Source organism: Mustela lutreola, chromosome 9, assembly GCF_030435805.1.
Source record: "Mustela lutreola isolate mMusLut2 chromosome 9, mMusLut2.pri, whole genome shotgun sequence".
Classification (NCBI taxonomy): Eukaryota; Metazoa; Chordata; class Mammalia; order Carnivora; family Mustelidae; genus Mustela; species Mustela lutreola.
In genome coordinates, this window is record NC_081298.1 from 36,319,479 (window position 1) to 36,342,939 (window position 23,461).

Consider the following 23,461-nt stretch of genomic DNA (forward strand, 5'->3'; position numbering starts at 1 on the left):
CTTTTGGTCCAACTGATGGTCCAGTTTTGCAGCACTAAGGGTAGACATGTGTCCCAGTCCAGATGAATTAGCATGATTGGTTTGTGACCGGCATATGATTCAGCTTAGCTTAGTGAGATTCAGTTCCAGAACTTTTACTTGAACTGTGAAGAGGAGGACTCTGTGGGACTGTTTTCCATGAAGATGATGCTAGCTTTGATCCATTGGGGTTCAATATTAGAAAGGGCTTAGTTGAGAGTGAGGCTACCACAAAGAGACAAGAGCCCAAGAGAGAATGAAGTAGAAGAAGAGGAGGAGGAAGAAAGCAATAGAAAATTAAAGAGAACATGAATCCAGAATAAATGTATCATTTGAACCCCTAGATCCAGCTCTAGTTTAAAAAGTATATCTTAGAATTTTTAGACAAATGAGTTAGTCAATTTAAGGATTTCCTTCTTATTGAGAGTCCTGAATTATACATCATCTCTCTTGTTCACTTTAGAAGAAATTCTGTGTGTGTGTGTGTGTGTGTGTGTTTTCTTCTTCTTCTTTTTTTTTTTTAAGAGAAATTCTTTGCACCTTAGTTCTAGAATTTACTGTCTCAGTTACTCAAATGTCACTACCTTTCTGAGCCTTAGTTTCTTTCTGTTAACTGAGTCCAAAAACACTTCATATTTGGAAAGATAAAATAAGATACACTTCTACAGCATTAGTATGGACTGAACAATCACTTATTGGCACTTATCATGATTATTAATCTGATGTATCATGCTTTGAGATTGGGATGCTATAGTGATTCTTTGTGTTGTATGTTTTAAGATTGTATTTATTTATTTGTCAGAGAGAGAGAGACAGAGAGAGAGAGAGAGAGAACACAAACAGGGGAGCAGCAGGCAGAGGGAGAAGCAGGCTTCCTACTGAGCAGGGATCCTGATGTGGGACTTGATCCCAGGACCCTAGGATCATGACCTGAGGTGAAGGCAGATACTTAACTGACTGAACCACCCAGGCATCCCATGTGTGTTTTGTTTTAATTTTCAAATGTAGAACAAACATTTTAAGTTAGTTGGCAGGAATATTATCAATATGCCTCCATTAAAAGCATAATATGAGAATATATTTAAGTTATTCAGTGCCTCCTCCTACCTGTCTAGTCCTTTTCCAAGCATTTTATAAGTAAGAACTCATTTAATCCTTATAACAAGTTGAGGAGGTAAATTCTGATATATTTTTTTTTTTCCATTTTACAGATGAAGAAGCTGAGGCACTTAGGGGGTTAAGCATCTCTCCCATTGTCATATCAGTGGCAGAGCTGGATCTTGAACCAGGAAGTCTCATGCTATAGGCCATGCTTTTTTTTTTTTTTTTAAATTTATGAACACTTACTTATTTTAAAACTACACACATATGTACACCAAAGAAGGAGGTACAGATTAAATAAAAATTTTAAAATAACTGGCTTGCATCTTTAGGTACCACATTTATAGTCTGGCAAGGTCCATTGCTAGCAGTAGTGCTTGTAAATCCATCTTTCAAATAACCTTTTCATTCATTGCTTGCTGGTGTTTTGGCTCAGCTCTTGCCAGATCTGATTTCTGTTTCTGTGTCATGATATTTGACAAAGAACTCGTCCTGGAGTAAAAGTTGTGTCCACCCAGTGCTTCTCTGCCCCTCACCTGGGTTGCACTGTTGGTTGTACCTTCAGGCCAGGGCTTTTGCAGGATTATCTGAAGTTGCTGGGTACTTTGTGCCAGTTAGTTTGGTTGAAGATGGATAATACAATCAGGAAACCTCTTCAACCAGGCAAATTGCAGGTCTCCATACATTGAAAAGAAGCAAAGCAGTCAGCACTTTCCCACCCCCAGAGTTGGGGATGCCTGTCCTTCTTTCCTTGGAGACCTTGTATCTTCACATGTGTCTATGCCTCATGGAGATGTGGACCGACTGAGGGACCTATCTTATCGTATACACTGAACCAGTGAACCTTTCTTTTTTTCTTATTTTTAGGTAAACATAACTATGCGGAAAGGCTTTGCCCACACCCAGTGGGTCATTTCATAAACCCCCGAGGTATAGTATTTGACCTTGGAGACCCCTGGTGAAACCAATGTCTTCTTAATATCAACACTTGCCTGGCCAATAGGCATCTTCAACTCAGCGTGTCACTGTGTTGTACTGCCTCTTAACAAAAGACTGTGGGCCATGATTTTGTGACAAATAGCAGCAGCATCACCTGGGAACTTGTTAGAAATGCAAATTCTCAGGTCTGTTCCCAGAACTACTGAATCAGAAACTCTGGGCGTGAGGTCCAGCAAGTTGTGTGGTAATAAGTCCTTCAGGTGATCCTGATTTGAGCTAAGGTTTAAGAACCCCTCTCCTATGTGCACAATTCTAAGCTGTAATTCACAGACTGGGTACTCTTGGTGCATTAGAGTCATTATAAAGCAACAGGTGATTATACTGCAGTAAGTGATTTTTTAAATGCCTACTGTGTGCTAGCTACCATTATACTCTCAGGTGTTGCTATGCAGAGCCAAACCAGAAGTGTTTCCTGGGAAACAAAGACATATATACAAGCTCTCAGCTGTCAGGCCTGATAATTTCCAGGAAGAAAAGGAGAAGTGTGATACTAGGGCATATGACAAGGGGTTGCAGGTGGTAGTGATATCATAAAATTCTTTTCTAAGTTATGTGTGAAGACCTGTGAAACCGATGGTTCATGACTTTGGCGGCACACTGCAGTCACCTGGGAGCCTTAAAAGCACCAATTCTCAGGCTGCATACTTATCAAATCAGAAATTCAGGGGTGGGGTCCAGCATCAGTTTTTTTTAAAGCTTCCAGGTGATTGCAATGTGCAGCCGAGGTTTAGAGTCACCACATCATAGACTTTATTGGAAATACTTAGGGATGGTGGAAGAGTGGAGAGGGAGCCTGACATTAATGTCAAAACACAAGGATGCTGATAGATAAATAAATAAATAAATAAATAAATAAATAAAACCCATAAGATTTGTCTATGCATAATGCACTTATTAGCTTCTAATCACAAACTATGAATACATATATTTAGATTAGGAGACCTGCTAGGAAGATACAAGTGGAAAATAGAATACGAATATGAAAATAGAATATGAGTTTAGTTTAGCGGGTACTGCCACTTATTTCACATAAAAACTTTCAATAGAAATTCATTGACTACTAAGTGCTCTGTACTAGAAGCTCTGAAGATAAAAAACAGAATTTGCAAAGCTTTTCCACCTCCAGCGATCTCAGGGTCTGTTACAGTAGTGCTTCTAGGAAAAGCAGTTTTTATTTCAGTATAAATACCTATTAAAATATTCAGCATAAATATATGCATTTATTCAATATAAATAATATATATAATATATAAATTTATTTATATATATTAGGATCTTATTTCTAAGGCTGTAAAGTAACTGGATATAATATGTTGAAGAAAGTACATTGAGACTAAAATGTGAAAGATTGTATTGTTGGCCTCAATTAATAGCTCCTCTATATCAATACTCTGGGAAATGAGACCTTTGCAGCTGCTCCCCTCAAGAGGTATAATCCGTTTCCCTAGCTCTTGACTCTGGGCTGGCCTTGTGATTTGCTTCCACCAATAGAAAGTGGAGGAATAGACAAATTGCCACTTCAAAGTCTTGGCCTGAAGAAGACTTACATTGATTCTGTTCAGCTAATTCACTGAAGAATGAGAGAGGCCCATGGCCTAATCAGCCCCATTGCCTCAACCAACATCCAGCCGACACTTCCGGGCTTGGAGCTACCTAGATGACCCATAGAGATCCCAGACCATGATGGAGCCCAGCTGAGGTAAGAGGCAGGGTCCAGCTGAATCCAGCCAAAATTGCTGAACTGCAGAATCATAAGCTAAATAAGTTGTTATTCCTTTAAGTCATTACAGCAATAGGTAACTGATAAAATAAACTTTAGGAAACTTTAAAATAATTTCCTGTCATATGTTTTGTGAAATGAGTCAGGAGACTTGTTTCTGAACAATAACCCCGTGAGAACAATGCTAACTAAAAATAAAAGTTATGAATGCTAACTATATTTTCTTTATTGTAGCTCTTAGCCTCTGCTGTTATACTGTAATATAATTATCAAATTAACTTGGTTTAAACAAGACAGGGAGGTTTCTAAGTAGCAGTGATTTGTTCTTCTTGGTAGAAATGAGAACATTAGAAGAATATGTTGAGTTGGTAATTGTGAGACATGTTATTTACTGGCAACTGTGATTTTAAAGTAAGAGGCTCCAACATGATTTTTTTTTTCATTTAAAAAATAATCACAGAATTCTGACTCTTTACCCTAAGGCCAAATAATTAAAGGATATAAAACAGGACACACAAAGAAGTCCTTCTCTTCTTTCTCTGACTCTGCCACATGTGTATGTGTATGTGAGAAAAGGAGATAGTCACAGACTTAGACAGACTGCATTTGCTTTATTATCAGTCTTGATAAATCTGGAGGAGAAAGCCACTTGATCTTGTTGTGAAATCTCTAACACATTGTCCAGAGTGTGGGATCTTCTTTCAGGCCTCCATGTTTGAGTGCCACTTGCCAGGGGGCCTTTCCCTTTGAGTCAGGAAGCTGGGTTGCTTGTTGGACGTGTTTCAGGAGGTGTAAAGAGCATGGAAAATATGCTCGCAACTATAGTTAGCTGAGGGCTATGTGGTTATATACTCTGGGTTATACCATTTTACTCATATTCATATATGTTTTCTATCTTTTAAGATACTCATATATACATCCAGCATCAGAATCCCAAGCTGAGAAGTGGAAATTAAAAAAATATATATTAAACTGTTTTGATTTTTAAAAACCAGTTCTTAGCTACATTCCCGAAACAGCCATCTTCAGTAAATAAAGAGGTCTGTGCTTCAGAGAAGCATATTTGTTTGCTGCCTGGAGGTGTAGTGGCTCTCCCTCTGTCCAGTTCTGGCAGTATTGGTCTCTATTTTCCCTTGAGTAGAGTCTGAGGGGGCCACCTGCCTTGGACTCCTGGTCTTTTGAAGGGGTTCAGAGGCTCACAGGAGAGACAGTGTCCTGCAGCTGAGTTGAGACTAACTGGAGGGTGGGAGACTCAGCTCTGATTCTTGCCACTCTTTACTAAGTGATCTTAGTTAGTAAGTTATTCAGCCAACTAGTTCCCATTTCACCTAGAAAACAAGAAAGTTGGAGTTGACATCCTCTTAAGTTCCTTTGCAACTATTTCGTTCTTTCCTTCTTTTTTCCTTCCTTCCTTCCTCCCTTCCTTCCTTTCGAGGGAGAGGGCAAAGAGAGAGAGAGAGAGAGAATCTTGAGCAGGGTCCATGCCCAATGCAGAGCCCAACGTGGAGCTCGATCTCACAGCCCTGAGATCATAACCTGAGCTGAAATCAAGAGTCTGATGTTTAACTGACCGAGCCACCCAAGTACCCCTTTAGCTATTCCCAAGGACAGTAACTGGGCAGTATTGGAAGAGAGTACTCACTGACATGGACTCTGTATATATGATTCACATTTGTTTTGCCTTGATCAAGAGCTAAAATATTAAAGAATTTTACGATGTTCCCTCCACCAATCTTCCCCCATCTAACTCTAAGAACTACCCTTTGAACTAAAAAGTCCTTAATGTCTTAGTGCCTATATCCAGGTAGTCTTTAGGATTGAATGTTGATTATGAAATAATTTAGAGGTTTTTCCATTTAACATGTTTAAAGTGAAAATATTTCACTTTGCATAAAAGGATATGTTTCAGTTTTTAAGTGGTTTTAGTCATATGAACTTAGAAAAATGTATGCGATTCACTGTTTCTGAAACTCCTTATCAGAGGAGTTATTAGCCTTTTAGCAATTCCATTAGCTATCTCTTCAGAAACATACTCCAGTACAAATGTTCAGTGATGGAATTCTATTGTTATCCAGAGGATGCTGCACTTTTAAGAAAAGAAATCTTTCCTTTTTGGGAAAAGATTTCTGATCAATTTTGGCTAAGACTTAAGTAGTGATTTATGGGTTTCAGTTGACCCATTTGTTATGGGTTTAGGGAAAATGAGTTTTCTATTGATAGGATGTCTCTTCTGATTATGTTTTATCTTTGGAATGGGATCTAAGGGTGGACGAAAGAGAGACGATAAGAAATGTATTTTCTCTTTCTTGGGAAAGCCTGGGAGAAATGCCTTCTATACCACATAGTCTGTTCCTCATTTCATGAATGTGTCTGATGCATATCCTGAATTTGTGTGATCAGATGTACCTTCACTGGTGTCATACACTTAAGGACAATAATGTGGGGGACTAACCCTTTATGCTACATGACATTTTGTTCTATTAGACTGATATAACAATTGGGGCAGGCTGATTTATGTGGTGAATTCTTACAGTATTTTTTATTTTCACTGTTCACTACATTCCTATTCTAAAGTTTACAAATCTTGACAGTGATGACCTAGCAGGTATTTTTGGTGTTTATTCGTGTGTGTGTGTGTGTGTGTGTGTGTGTGTTAACTTTTTACTGAAGTGAGATTCACATTCAGAAAAGTGAAGATATTATAAGCAGACATGCATTTTACAACCTAAACACTTGCAACCAACACCCAGCTCAAGAAACAGTCCTTTTCCAGTTCCCAAGAACTCTTCCTCCTATTCCCTCTTTGATCAAGTGTAATGTGTCTGCTGATTTCTAATAACATAGTTTGGTTTTGCTTATTTTTGTCTTTTTTTTATGTTTATGGGATTCATCTACAGCATTCTCACTGCTGTGTAGTAGTTCATTGTATGAGTATACTTATCCTTTATACTGTTGATGCACATTTGGGCAGTTTCTACTTTGGGGCTATTAGGGATGATGCTGCTCTGAACATTCTATTGCCTGTCTTCTAGTGAATATATGTTATGGTTCTCTTGGGAATATTCCTAAGTGTGGAATTGGTGGGTTATAGGTATACATTTTTTCTAAGTATAGTATTAGAGTTGGGTATGCAGAATTATGAAATTAATTATGAAACAAAAATAAATTTGAAACATGAAGTAAGAACTATTTGGAGAAGAAAGAATAATATGGAGAAACATAACATTTTATTCATGGGAATACATTCCAGGTCTTCCAAGCTAACATTGTTTGTTCTTATATCTAAATGGCAGGACTTTGAAAGTGTGCTGACATGGCCATTTTCTGCTGGGCTTCTCCTGCCCCAGTGTTCTTGCCACATAAACTCGTCTAGTCCAAACCTTGAAAGTGTTATGGGAAGTGACATTAGCTCTTTTGTGTTCTTTTCCGGCACCAGGTTGCTCATCTCTCCCTGTTCCCATTTGAGGAAATGGACTGACAGTTGTCAAGATGAATCATTGCTCTTTCTCAGACACACATGGAGACCAAATTTGTGACTAATAGACAAACCCTCTGGACACGGGCTGAGCCACCAAGAGCCACCCTTGTCCAGGCAAGTTCAGGGCTGAGGTATAACTTCTGACAGCCAGCAGAAAAGCAAGCATTGGTAGAACAGTTGTTAATTTGCTTCTCTGATGTGAAGACACATAGCTTTCTCTCAACCTCCTTCATTTCCTCCAGAAAGTTGTATTAGCTTATTTATGGCCCCTAATGTTTGTCTGCCTGTTCATGCATGTTCTCAGAATCCAGGGGGTGTGGCATGAATGAAAGCCTTAAGGGAGATCTTGTCTCAAGGTTGATTCCAGGGGTCATCGAGCTTTACCTTCTTCCTCCCCATCTTTTATTGTCTCTGACTCTCCCCTCCTTTGCACAGATGTCATTGAATTAAAATGATGGAGGACTTGAAAGCAGTAAAGAGAAATGAGATACAAGGAAGAACAGTGGGGATCTTTGGATGATAGGTATTGATTATCTGCATAGATGTTTCAAATCTGCTTAGATTTTCTTGGCAACTGTTTTCCCAATCGTCCTAAGTTGGCTTTGTCACACATTACTTAACAATTGTATTTGCATATGTATTAGAAATATGTCACCACCAGGTTTTCAATCACCTGTATGTTCCTGGTTCTGCAGCATTTTCATGCAACCAATCTTCATAATTGCCAAAGAATATTCAATATTTGTTGGATACAAATAGGTATTTCCTTATGTATGAGTTCAGTGACATTTTGAATCCCTTGGAATTGGCCTCTTTACTTTGTAACATCCTTCTGCCTTAATACCACTCAGAGGATGCCTTATACACTCTTGTTTGAAGGACAGAAGAGGCGGGGTTTTCATTAGTTTCAAGACACTGGGCAGTTTCAGTCTCACATGCTGAAAGCACCATGTTTGTTGAAAAGAAACGTTCAGAGTCACCTCAATTAAGGCCAGACAGCTTGATTTAACTTGTTTTTAATTGTAACAGGTTATTTTTTCTGGCACAGAGCCACCTAGAATTTTATCTGTGAGTTCCTTAGATAATCTCCATCTTGTACAATTTTCTCAGTGATGTTCAGAATTCCACTGCAGTGGCACATTCCAGGTTTTTTTTTTTTTTTCTCGTTTTTGGGTGGTATGCTTTGCATCATCTGAAGGTGTACAGATTGGTGGAGGTTGGTAGGTTTCCTTTTCACAGATCTGCAACCTGTTTCCAAAGGTCAAGGTTGTTTCCTGTAGAAGTGGAGGGCTCCAACAATGGCAGCCCCCAATCCTATATTCAGTAATTCATCTGTGTCTTAAACTGATTATCTTTATAAAAAAAAAAAAAAGGCCATATTGCGATGTCTGGGGAAAGATTTAGAGTAAAGGTAGAGATGGAGAAATTAGTGTTGGGGAAAGAGGTGTCATTAACCTCTACCATGGTGCTCTTCAAAATGTTGTGGTCCCTGGATCTGCAGCATTGGCATCACTTAGGAACTTCTTAGATAGGCAAACCTATTGAATCAGAAATTACTGGGCCCACCAATCTATGTTTTAACAAGTAAGAGTTAAAGAGGTTAAAGTCTGGGATCAGCCTTTACAATAAAAGACTGCCTTTTCCAGTCTTAAAAATTAAGCACTGGAGGCACCTGAGTGGCTGAGATGGTTGGCTAAGCCTCTGCCTACAGTTCAGGTCACGATCTCCAGGTCCTGGGATCCAGCCCCACGTCGGGCTTCCAGCTCAGTGGGGAGTCTGTTTCTCCCTTTCCCTCTGCTTTGCCCCTTGCTTTCTTTTTCTTTCGAGTGAATAAATAAAATCTTTTAAAAAAATTAAGCTGTAATTTTCTTTTTTTCTTTTTTGCCACTTGCTTTTGTTTTCAATTGTGGTAATATGCACTGGGAATAAGATGACAGAGATAAAATAAACACACATAAAATATTAGCAGCAATTTTAGTCTGGGCTCTCTTTTTTCCAGGAGAAGGATGATAGTAGAGCTACTGTGAAGTATATTAAAAATCTGTCTCTTCATTTTGTGTATATGGAAAATGTGTTTGTCTCTAATATTAGACTTACAACCTGCAAGCCTTCTGGAACAGACTTTCCCTCTTGATTTTCTGAATAAAGTTTCTAACTGCCTTTTTTGATGTTTCCTTTTGCATGTTTGCTTCAAAACAGTGTTTTGATTTTCTATTTTTTTCTTCTCTTTCTTTCTGGAAATTTCTCCTAGGGCATCCTTAATTAGGTCTTCTCTTAATTATCTTCTTCTCTGTGTAAACTCTGAGTTACAACTGCAAAAAATAGAATTCAGAAGAAGGCTGTCTTAGCACTGTCATCGTAGTTGTTCCACAGCTTGTCTATTGCCCCATAAAGGATTGGAGGTCTCACTTCCTAAAATATGAAATTGATATGGAGCAACAAATACCTGTGTGTTAATTTCCATGTCAAATTTAGGGAAAGCTTTGATGATGGCCCTCTTGGTGATCAATTAATTCCATGTGTCTATTAGGGTTCTAGGAGTCTGCCTCTATCTGAAGTATGTGCAAGGGTTTTTGAAAAGCACAGTCAACTTATCAAGTAGTTTATACTGTTGACTGGTTACTTACAGAACTTCATTTTTCCTTAAAGCAAAGAGTAGAAATTTAAAACTTCCCCAAAACAGCATTAGGTGAAAAGAACAGTTGATCTCATTGGAGAACTAGACATCAGGAAAGTACCCAAAATATAATTAAATTAATTGAAACTTTAGGAATCAAATGAGCTATTTTAAAGGGATAATGGTCTAACCAAGAGACCTCTAATTAGTTACAAAGCAGTTTCTCAAGTATTTCAGGATGAGGGTGAACTTGGTTAATTATATCTGAAATAGTCCAACAACACTGCAAAAACAAATGTAAACATCCAAACTTATGCCTCAGACTAACATTTTCTTTGAAAGAGGAAACCATGGAAGACCTTGCAAATCCTTCAGGAAAAGAAGGCAATACAATTATATATTGGTGAGCAAGGACTGGCTCAGTATTAACACTGTTTTCTCTCTTTGGAACTTGAAAGCTTTGCAGGAAATGTCTTCAAAGACATTCCACACCAGGGAAAGTGGCATAATGACAGCATTGCTGGCTGAGGCTAGAGGTAGGGTCTGAAGCTGGAGCCTCAGGTCCCTGCCCACCCTCAGTCCCTCTGCTCTAGTCTCTGCTTTTCCACATGTCTCTCTCTCTTTTTTTTTTTTTTTTGCCAATGTCCCACGTTTATTTACATATGAAATGTGTTTAATACAGTTATGACGGACGTAGTGCGTAACACCTGACAGCAGCAAGACCTTCTGAGGAACCGAATGTCGACTACAGTATATCATGCAAATATCTATATATACACAAATGAGTTTCTTTTCTTAAAAAAAGAAAAAAAAAGTACAAAATGTGTTTAGGGGATAAATACAAGATATAAAATGCAAACAAAAACACACACCAAAAAAACCCAAACGGAAAGATAGAACTTTCCCAGAGAACTATAAACGGAAGGGACAGGGGAGGAGCCCCACATGTCGCTGTCTTTACAGAGGCCTGTCCTGGAGACAACATGGACCCAGAATGCTATGGAACCCTAAGATACCTCTGTCTTCTTTGTTTGCTTATTCTCTCCCTTCCAGTCAGATTGAACTTTTTATTAGGATGGAGAATAGAATTTTTGAATCAAATCCAGCTGATAGAATCTGAGAGCTCTGCTTTCAAACTCATTTGACTCATATAGTGTCAGTATTTTCAGAATGGTACTTAACAATCACTTTATTGAAGTATAGTTTACATACAATAAAATGCCAGGTATTATGTTTGATGAGTTATGCTAATGTATGTAACTGTCCTATCAATTAGGAAATATAGTAATAATATTAGCCCAGAAAGTTCCTGTTGTCTCTTTATAGTCACTCCTAACTCCTGCCCTAGGCAACCACTGATGTGATTTTAATCACCATAGATTAACTTTGCCTGTCTTAGAATTTCACCCAAATGAAATCATAGAATATATTCACTTTTACGTTTCACTTCCTTCACTCAAGATAATGTAAATATCCAACTTGTATTTCAGTTTAACATTTTCTCTGAAAGTGGAAATCCTGGGATGCTTTGAGAATCCTTCAGGAAAAGAAGTTAATTTACCTGTTTTGTTATACATATCAGTATTTAGTTCTTTTGCATCACTGTGTAGTATTCCATTCCATAAATATATCTAGAGGATATTTGTTGTTCCTGGCTTGGGGATATTGTAAATGAAGATTTTATGAACTTTTATTTATAAATCTTTTTGTGGGCATATGTTTTTATTTCTCTTGAGTAAATATGCAGGGGGTAGAATTGTTTGGTTATGTTCAACTTTGTAAGTTACTCCCAAATTGTTTTCCAGAGTGATTGTTCACAGATAATCTATCACGATCTTGGTTGTTCCACATGCTTTTCAATTCCTGATATCATCAGTATTTATAATTGTAGCCATTCTAGGTTTAAGTGGTTTAAGCTCATTGTGGCATGGTCAGATTTTTTCCTGTTTCTAAAAATTGAAGTATAGTTGACACCAATGGTTTATTAGTTTCAGGTGTATGACATAGTGATTTAACAATACTGTACATTATACAAGCTCACCACCATAAATGTAGTTACCATCTGTTACCATACAGTTTTGTTATAATATTATTAACTATATTCCCTATGTTGTACTTTTCATCCCTATAACTTATTTATTTTATAACTGGTAGTTTATACCTCTTAATGCCCTACACCTATTTTGCCCATTGCTTCACCTACCTCCCTTCTAGCAACCATCAGTTTGTTCTCTGTATTTATGATTATGTTTCTCTTTTGTTTGTTCATTTTTCTTTTAAGGATACCACATATGGTATTTATCCTTCTCTGTCTGAATTATTTCATTTAGTGTAGTACACTTTAGGTCCATGCATATTGTCACTAATGATAAGAATCCATTCTTTTTTTATGGCTAAGCAATGTTCTGTGTCGGGGTTGGAGAAAAAGGGAGAGAGAGGGAGAGTGAGGGAGATATCACATCCTCTTTATCCATTCATCTATCAGTAGACACTTCAGTTACTTCCATATGTTGGCTATTGTAAATAATGCTGCAGTAAACATTAGGGGGTGCAATTCTTTTTGAATTAGTATTAATTTTCATTTTCTTTGGGTAATACCCAGCAGTGGAATTACTGGGTTATAAGGTATTTCTATTTTTAATTTTTTGAGGAAACTCCATCCTGTTTTCCATAGTGGTTGCACCAATTTACATTCCCACCATAAGTGCACAAGGGTTCCCTTTTCTCTACATCCTCTTTTTTTTTTTTTTTTAATCTTTGATCCTCTCTTGGGTTTCCTTGCTGGTAATTCTAACAACAGACCAGTCAGTTTAGAATATAATGTAGAGATGTAAAAACTTGCCCAGAATGAAAGAGATTTTCACAGCTCATTAACTATTGGCCTGTGATCAGACTGTGAATTTTAGGGCATTATTTCTGTTTCCCCCTTTCTTAGAAATTCAATTTACCTGAATATTTCATCCATCAGCATTAAAATTTCTTAATTGAAGGAAGGTATTGTATTAGTTTCCTATGATTATTGTAATAAATTACCACAAACTTGGTAGCTTAAACAATAGAAATTTATTTTCTCACAGTTCTGAAGACCAGAACAACAAAATCAGTTTTCCTGGACCAAAATCAATGTGTCTACAGAGCTGTACTTTCCCTCTTTTGAGGAAGAGCAACGAATGATGTCTTAGAGAATAAAGAAGTTACATAAATACACAGATTCCATGAATAATTCCTGCAGGGGGCGCCTGGGTGGCTCAGGGGGTTAAAGCCTCTGCCTTCAGCTCAGGTCATGATCCTGGGGTCCTGGGATCCAGCCCCGCATAGGGCTCTCTGCTCGGCAGGGAGCCTTCTTCCTCGTCTCTCTCTGCCTGCCTCTCTGCTTACTTGTGCTCTCTGTCTATCAAATAAATAAATTAAAAAAAAATTCCTGGGGCACCTGGGTGACTCAGTGGGTTAAAGCCTCTGCCTTCAGCTCAGGTCATGATCTCAGGGTCCTGGGATTGAGCCCCGCATCGGGCTCTCCGCTCAGCGGGGAGCCTGCTTCCCCCCCCCCGCCTCTGCCTGCCTCTCTGCCTACTTGCGATCTCTGTCTGTCAAATAAATAAATAAAATCTTAAAAAAAAAAAAAAATTCCTGCAGGTTCCTTTGACCTTATGGACCCCATCTATGAATATCAGGAACAGAACACCATTGATGAGTAGAAATGGAGCCCAGATTCAAGCACACTAGGCTGTATTATCTGTTCATAATTCTTTCTTTCATCCAGCCCTTTTCATGGATTTTCCATAGGGTAGAGTGGTTTTCCTCTACTGAGTTTGGGTTTGGCTGCATGACCTGGCGAATGGGGTGTGAGCAGAAGTGAGAGTGTGTAGTTCCAAACTGAGGCTTTAAGAGGCTTAACAAGCTTACATTAGCTCTCTTGGCACTCTGGTCTCTTTCATGAAAAGATCTTGCCTCAAGTGGTCACTGTTCCTTCTGCCTGGTTCCTGGAAGGAAGACATGTGGAGCAAACCTGAACCTGATGCAAAGCTGAGAGTCCATTCTGGCCCAGAGAAGCCCAAATGACTCCTTCTGAGCCACAGCTTACTTGAATATCTGTGAGCATGAATTAACTGTTGGTTTTAAGACCCTGAGATGTTTGTTAGGTAGCATTGTCACAGTAAGAGCTGATTGATACACCATATCCAAATTTCTATTTACTTTTCTACTCTGGCAAGCTGTATTAAACAGTATAGAAGAAAATCTTGGAGTACTCTTTATTTTCCTTTCTCTAAAATTCTGAAGCACAGTTAAGCTGCCAGCTCCCCATTTCCTCTTTCTTGCTGCTCTTAGGAAATGAGTCAAAAGAGCTTCCTAAACTAAAGGCATTCTAATCCCAAAAGAAAATGCCAAGTGATGGTACTTCAACATCACTTAACATCTCAACATGGGGAGATGGAGAGGAGAAGTGAGATGGGGGAAATTGGAGGGGGAGATGAACCATGAGAGACTGTGGACTCTGAGAAACAAACTGAGGGTTTTGGAGGGTAGAGGAGTGGAGGGTTGGCTGAGACTGGTGGTGGGTATTATGGAGGGCACATATTGCATGGAGCACTGGGTGTGGTGCATAAACAATTCTGGAACACTGAAAAGAAATTTTAAAAAAATCTCTAAATAATCCATAATGCAATAAAAATAAAATATCTATACCTTAAAAAAATCTGAACATCGAATGGCTCATAACTCCAAAAAGGAAAATAAGCAAGAAAAGTTATTTTTTCTCACTTAAAAGTGAATGCCGATTTCATAATATATAGGGTCAAAGGAAGGGGAGAGAAAGTCTGCCATCTTTTTTCTAGAATCTGGGGAAACATTCATCTTCCCTCCCTAATTTTTGATAGTTGCTAATTTCAGGGATCAACAGAAGGAGATGGGGTAGGAGATGGGACAAGCTGAGGGTTCAAACCTGGGACTTGAATATCTGTAAAACAAGCAATTATCATGCTTGCCTCATGAATTCCACAGTATTCATTGTACTTTGGTCTCACCCTTAGGCAAAATTTCATTGTTTACAATGCAAGTATTTGTAAAACCTTGCAGGTTTGAGGTTATTTTTGGTAAAACAACAGAACAGTGTCCCCTCCCCCAAATTTCACTTCATTGCTTTAGTTAATACCAGTATGCCCTCTACTTATCAGGATTGTTGGTAGCAAGTTATAGCCAAGTTTTTCTTCTAGAGAATAGCTTATTAACCCTAAAATTCCATGGTAGGAGAGTTTTTCTTTAAGATTTGGTGGTGGTGGTGGTGCCCAATATTAGAAAAGCAAAGATAGTGGAATTTCATAATTGTCTTAAATGAATTTCTTTCCTGAGTTCAATATTAGTGTTTTTTTTTTCTCCCTCCCTAAAATCAGCAAATGATGTTTGGGGAAAAACACAAGGAACTGGTATAAAACTGGTATAAAAGCAGCTCTAAAAATTGATAGTGCTTGATAGCATGATAGAATTAGTGAGTTGGGAAAATGGCATGTCTTAGAGATAGCAGTTTGTATATTTCTCTTGATAAGTAGGTTGACGAATTAGGATGTTTATCATATCAAGCTACCCTCACCTGTAACAGTGAAGATCTGAGCTTTGTTCAGCTGGATATATTGAAAGTCATTAAAATGTAACAGATACAAAAGTGGTTCTGTCCCATCCATTTATAGTTTCCAACATAAATTGTTACTTTGCATAGTACACTGAAAGTCAGGTCTGTTTTGTGTCAAAGCTAAATGAAAATGGAAAAATAAAGCCAGAGAAGATGCTAAAATTCATTGATATAGTAAAAAGTGAAAAGGAAAGCAAAATGGCATTCCATTTTCCAAAAGGCCACCAGCTCTGCCTTTGATGTTGAGATTGTCCACTTACCACGGAAAGTGAAAGATGTTCCATAATCATTAAATTGTCATTTTCCTCCATCCTGAACATTGTAGTGCGTTTCCTGTCTTAGTAAAGCAAGATAAATTAGGTTCAGGAGTCTCCATGGAAAGGCCACTTTTTATCCCATGTAATGCTGACATTTTTTTCCTTTCTAATGAATATGGTCTTAAAGTCCTCTTTACCTACAGACGCATTCCTGTCTCAGAATGGTATTCAGGTTGTTATGCTTTTGTGTAGTTTTATTCCCTTTGGAGGCATCATCTGCTCTGTAGTATTTAACTAGTTGGATGCTATTTTATGTTGCATGTAAGATCATGGGAGCTCTTTAGCAGGTTGTGTTTATCTGAGACATAATTGCACTGGCATTCTAATAAAAAGTAACACAAAATCCTAAGGATTATTTTAAAACATCTATTTTGTTGGATATATGATATCTAGTCAATAGAAAGAGAAATGGATTTGGTAATGGTTATTGGTTGGGTCTCAGATTCTTGCTTGTTTAACACATATGCCAAGAATAAACCTTGCTTAAAACTTCCATGTACATGCATCTCCAAACAACAAAAGCCCAGGGCCAGATGGCTTCCCAGGGAATTCTACCAAACACTTAAAGAAGAACTAATTTCTATTCTCCTGAAACTGTTCCAAAAAATAGAAATGGGAGGAAAACTTCAAAACTCATTTTATGAGGCCAGCATCACCTTGATCCCAAAACCAGACATGTATCCCATCAAAAAAGAGAACTACAGATCAATATCCTTGATGAACACAGATGTGAAAATTCTCACCAAAATACTAGCTAGTAGGATTCAACAGCACATTAAAAGGATTATACACCACGACCAAGTGGGATTTATTCCAGGGCTTCAAGGCTGGTTCAACATCCACAAATCAATCAATGTGATACAACACATTAATAAAAGAAAGAACAAGAACTATATGATATTCTCAATAGATGCTGAAAAAGCATTTGACAAAGTACAGCATCCCTTCCTGATCAAAACTCTTCAAAGTGTAGGGATAGAGGGCACGTACCTCAATATCATCAAAGCAATCTATGAAAAACTCCCTGCAAATATCATTCACAATGGAGAAAAACTGAAAGTTCTTCCGCTAAGGTGAGGAACACAGCAGGGATGTCCATTATCACCACTGCTATTCAACATCGTACTAGAAGTCCTAGCCTCAACAATCAGACAACAAAAGGAAATTAAAGGCATCCAAATCGCCAAAGAAGAAGTCAAACTATCACTCTTCGCAGATGATATGATACTATATGTGGAAAACCCAAAAGACTCCACTCCAAAACTGCTAGAACTTGTACAGGAATTCAGTAAAGTGTCAGGATATAATATCAATGCTCAGAAATCAGTTGCATTTCTCTACACCAACAACAAGACAGGAGAAAGAGAAATTAAGGAGTCAATCCCATCTACAATTGCATCCAAAACTATAAGATACCTAGGAATAAATCTAGCCAAAGAGGCTAAGAATTTATACTCAGAAAACTATAAAGTACTCATGAAAGAAATTGAGGAAGACATAAAGAAATGGAAAAATGTTCCATGCTCCTGGATTGGAAGAACAAATATTTCTTCCCTCTGAAACCCTCAGTTTGTTTCCCAGAGTCCATAGTCTCTCTCATGTTTTGTCTCCCTCTGGGTGTTCCCACTCTTCATTTTTCCCTTCCTTCTCTTGATGTCCTCCATGCTATTCCTTATCCTTATGTTCCACATATGAGTGAAACCATATGATAATTGTCTTTCTCTGCTTGATGTACAATAGCATAATCCCCTCCAATTCCATCCATGTCGATGCAAATGGAAGATATTCATAATTTCTGATCCTGAGTAATATTCCATTGTATATATGAACCACATCTTCTTTATCCACTCATCTGTTGAAGGGCATCTCGGCTCCTTCCATAGTTTGGCTATGGTGGACACTGCTGCTATGAACACTGGGGGGCATGTGTCCCTTATTTTCATTACATCTATATCTTTAGGGTAAATACCCAGTAGTGCAAATGTTGGGTCATAGGGTAACTCTATTTTTAACTTTTGAGGAACCTCCACACTGTTTTCCAAAGTGGCTGTACCAGTTTGCATTCCAACCAACAGTGTAAGAGGGTTCCCCCTTCTTCACATCCTCTCCGACATGTGTTTCTTGCCTTGTAAATTTTTGCCATTCTAACTGGTATAAGGTGGTATCTCATTGTGATTTTGAGGTGGATTTCTCTGATGGCTAGTGATGTTAAACATTTTTTCATGTGTCTATTAGCCATTCGTATGTCTTCTTCAGAGAAGTGTCTATTTATGTCTTCTGCCCATTTTTTGACTTATTTGTTTTTTGGGTGTCAGTTTGAGACGGTCTTTATAGATCTTGGATATCAGCCCTTTATCTGTACTGTCATTTACAAATATTGTCTCCCATTCTTTGGGTTACTTCTTGGTTTTGTTGGCTGTTTCCCTTGCTATGTAGTAACTTTCTAGTTTGATATAGTCCCAAAAGTTCATGAGACTAAGCCTAAATCTTTGTTTCATTTTCCATTCTGGGTTTCTCTCAAGCTCCTTATAATCAGTCTCTGTCTTAACAAATGCTGTGTACCTATGTTTGACATGCCCTGCTCCTACTCCAAATCCACAACCAGGGCCTGATTCCCCACTCTCACGCTACATAATTGCTAATAGTAATAATAATAATTGATACCTATTAATGGATGCATACTTTTTATAAGAACCCATTCCTAGACTTGTTAAATGTCTCAGTGCTTCCCAAAGTTGGGAAAAATGTTTTCATGTTAAAAATTATGTAGTTGTTTTAATATTCATTAGAAACACTTTTATTTTTGAAAGTTGTGAACTTATTATAACTGGATCAGAAAAAAATGTAAGTCCCATTTCAGAGCTTTGATTTCATGGATATTATTATTTGGACAAGGCTAAAGTAGAGGAGAGAGTGAATTTAAAGTTGACAAGTATTAAGAATGGCTATTTTCATCCTGAAGCTCTTGCTTGTGCTGATAGCTTCTTAGCATTTCCAGCTTCCCCAAGGGCCCCTCTTCATTTAATTCCTCTAGCCTAGGGGTGGGAATGGTTTCCAGTAGTTGATAATTTCTGAGTTTCTTCAGTATTTTGTTGTTGTTGTTGATTTTCAAGTTCTCCATCGTCTCTGGACCAACACTCTGTGTTAATTTATTTCTCTTATAAATATGTGGTTTCTGTTTTAGTGCTTAGATCCTGCCTGACTCAAGTATATGTCTTGATCCCATTTTTATTTAAAGGGTTAGAAAACTGATGTTTAATAAACTGAGCAACTGGGGCGCCTGGGTGGCTCAGTGGGTTAAGCCGCTGCCTTCGGCTCAGGTCATGATCTCATGGTCCTGGGATCGAGTCCCGCATGGGGCTCTCTGCTCAGCAGGGAGCCTGCTTCCTCCTCTCTCTCTCTGCCTGCCTCTCTGCCTACTTGTGATCTCTGTCTGTCAAATAAATAAATAAAATCTTAAAAAAAAAATAAACTGAGCAACTTACCAAGGGTCTATAACAAACAAGGGACAGAACTAGAATTAAAATCTGGGTCTGGTTGATTCAACAGTGTACTCTCTTGATTCCTGCTCTTCTGTATAGTTTCATTAACCCCACAGTCTTGCTTGAAACCAATCACATGACTGAATGGCCATTGTGACCTGAAAGTGTACCCTTTACTGAATAGTAATTTTTTCACTAGCAAGTAAATTTGTCTTCTAGGAACCAGCTGCACCCAGAGAGTTTTTTTAGTCTTCTGCTCTCCACTCAGTATGTCCCTACCTGTAACCACTAACCATTTGATCCCGCTGGTGTTTAGGCAATTATTTGTATATGTGCTTCTGAAGCGAGCACAGCAATTATTTGATTCTTTAGAAAGTTCCTACAATCTGGATTGACCCTACACTCATCTTAACTGTATCTGCAAAATACTTGCAGAAGAGAGATGGCAGGGTAGTTCAAGGAGCCAGTGACAGATTGCATTTAGCAAAGATGGGTGTACTGGGGTGTGTGTGTGTGTGTGTGTGTGTGTGTCCCATCCCACATGCTTCCACATGTGAAGTTGACATACTTCCATCAAGAGATAGTATCTGTGTTCCCTCCCATTAAAACTGGGTGGCTCTTTTAAACTGCCTTGATCAACCGAATACAGAAGTGATGCTCTGTGAATTCAGAAGTGAGACCATAAAAGGCAATAGGATACTCTCTGTCTCTGTCTCTTTCTCTCTGTATCACACACATGCACACACACACACACACACACACACACAATGGGAAAATCCAGGTGCCACATTCAAAAAGAACCACAGAGAGACCAATGTGGGGAGAAATTGAGGTCCTCAACTAATAGCACCAATTTCTCTACCATGTGAGCAAACCACCATGAAACTGCATGAACTAGTCCCAAATGCAACCACACGAGAGACCCCTATGCACAATCTCCCTTGTCAAGTCTTCTTAAATTCTTGACCAACAGGAACTGTGAGAATTAGGACATGATTATTACTTTAAACTCTTACATTTGAAGGTGATTTGTTAAGCTGTTATAGGTAATCAAACAGAGGTTTAATAAAGGGACTATTCAAAAAGCTATGGACAGGCTGAGGATAATGACAAGAGACAGTACAGTATCCTGGAGCTTCTAATAACCAGGCTGCTATCACTCCTTGGCCTTGGAAGCACAGAGCTATAGAGAGAGGTCTACCTGGAGAGAAGCAAAGATATTTGCTCAAGGAATGCAGTCAGCCCAGTGCTGTCTTCAGGGAACTGGAGGGAATAACACCTCAGCCTCACTGTCTTTTTCTTTCACATCTCTGGCTGAGTGGCTCCACATTGGCCCCTGGCCAAAGGCAAGCATCAGCTAATGAGTTGGCCTTTAATAAAGAAAGATACTGGGTGATATGTTGATATGTTTGATTAGCTGGCAATATATGCACTGAAGAAGCAGGCTTTTAACTAGGTAGGTCTTTTCATTTCTTTCTTTTTTTTTTTTTTTAAATCTATTTTGAGTTTCACTAGACAACCTAGTACTGTCATTGTCCAATAATCCTACCCATACTGGCCAGCAAGGGCACTACTAGCTTTAACATTGTATATCTTTCTTTTCTGTGAACTGTCAACAAAGAGGGAACTATATTAGTTGGAGAGCTCTAACCTCTTAAGAAATGCCAGAGAGGATTTTATTAGCCAAAATATTTTATTCAGTGAATTAAAGATTGACTTTCCAGTTTCTCTCTCACTTTTGGTCTTACACTGATGTCTTTCCTTTGATCTTTCTTCCTTCTGCCCTATCTATAGTTTTGTTCTGCAGCTGATATCCTCAGACAGTGTGTTTGTGTAATCTCCATGATCTCACCACCCCCTTACTGTTTTAATGCCTAAGGTACCTTGTGTTCCAGCAAGCCAAACTTCATGGGTCAATCTTTCCATCCTATAATGTGCCTCTAATGACTGCCTTTCATTTGCTATCTGACATAATAAATAAGAGCCATCAGCAGATTTTACTCACTTGATTTGATACTCCTTTAAAAACATGATTAGACTTATGACATAATCTGTGAAACTAGATGATATAGATGAAATGAGACTCCTACCTCAATAGTTCATGGAATAATAAGAGATCTAGTGTTGTGTCTAATGTTCTTCAAAAAAGTAATATCCTCATTTGAAGAGTGTCAAGTATATACATATTTTGTGGATCGACTTATAGAAGTTGCCCTGTAGGACTCTTATACATATTTTTGACTGATCCATATTATTTTCAGTGGCTAGATAATTCTACTTTTTAGAACAAGAACTGTATCTGTTAATGTAAGGAACATCTATATTATTTAACTCCTTTGTAGACATGAATTTCTATCAAAATGTTCTTTGCACTATAACAGATCTCTTTTTCAAAATCTTACTTCAGAATTGTTATTAGAAGTTGTGTAAAGGATTTGATAATCTCCCAGTCCTTAGTAAGATTGAGAGGCTAGAGCAGTTTTCAGTTTTCAAAGAGTCCACAGTTAATTTCAAATGTGAGTTTGGGGCTGCTTGGCAGCATTGTATATTTCTTCTCAGAACCACTGATGAGGCTCTGTTTTTAAACATACTAGTCTTCTGACAGAAAGCACTGTACATTATATTGTTTCTTTCTTTCCAAAGTTGGCCTTCTGTCTTTGTGACAAAAATATACTTTGATTATTGCTTTAAGTGTACCTGGCATTGTTCAAATGTATTTTCTGTAACAGAAACATACTTGCAATGTTTTTCTTTTCCCCTTATAAATTGTAATTTCTGGAATATTGCTGCTTTAAAAATTCTCACAGTCAGATTATATGATCTAACAATTGAATATTGTAAATACACTTGTTTTACCTCTCAATAAAAGGGTACTTTTCTATTAAAAAAAAAAACGTGATTAGAACCTAGATTCTCAACCAAGATTGAGAATATAATTTTAATTCTGAGTAACTTCATAAGGAAGCTCATTAGGGGAGATGATGCTAGATCATGTGTAATATTGGTTGTGTTTCATGTCCTAGAAACTTCCTTTTGTCTTTAAATGACACGAGCTAATTAATGAGCATTTATTATGTCAACAGTACTATGTTAGATGATGCAAGAAAAACATGAGCAATCATAATTAGTATCCCCAGGAAAGTAATTTAATCGATGACCAAATTCCCCCTTTCTTTTACTCTCCTTATAATGGTTATCATTTAGAAAAGACCTTGTAGATCATTAATAGCATTGGCCAAAGAGAAGCCTGTTTATGTAACTGTAGTAGATTTCACAGATGTTGATAGACACTCATTGGCCTTTATGACACAGGGAGACTACAGTTCAAAGCCATAGAGGCTTAACTGAGGGTTAACCCCTAAAGCTACTTGGTGACAGAGAAGAAATGATTTTCATATCTCCCCAGGATTTCCAGTTCAGTATTGTTTCACCTCATGCTGAGTATCTTTGCTCTAAAATTTGTGTGATTTTTCACATCTGTAAAGCTGACATGTCTTTGATGAACCTCAATATGTTTAAAGGAGAAATTATTTTCTCACAGAATATACAGTGTCCTGCATACACTAGGTACTCAATAATTATTTGCTAAATGAATCAATGACAGGAACCTTCAGATAAACCCAGTTAAGTTCTGTTTCCTTTTTCTTCAAGTCGGCGTTGTGCAATGTTATCCTCAATTCAACCCTAAATCTATTTTCCCAGAAGCAGTGAGTGGTTTTCTACAAATATGCTATTTCTGGGATCTTGTTTGGCTCCAGTACTTTTTTTTAAAGAGCTTTGACTTTCCAGATTTGACTAGCAGCTGCTTTTTTGAATGATATACAGGACAACACATGCTTTTTCTGCCTGTTTCTTTCCTTCTGAACCCCAGAGGGATTGACATCAAGGATTGTGATTAATGGTCCTTCAGCATTTCCCTTGCCCTCCTCCACACTTTTGTACTATGTGCATCCTTCTTTAGAAACATCTATCTCCATCTATGTCTTGCTTTCTCATGTGTTTTTCCTTGTGGTGAGAATCTACTTAGCAAGCTCTTTTCCCATTCCTTTACCCTATTTCCCATTATTTTATCATCTAATCTCTTCTCTTCCACCCATTTTAACACA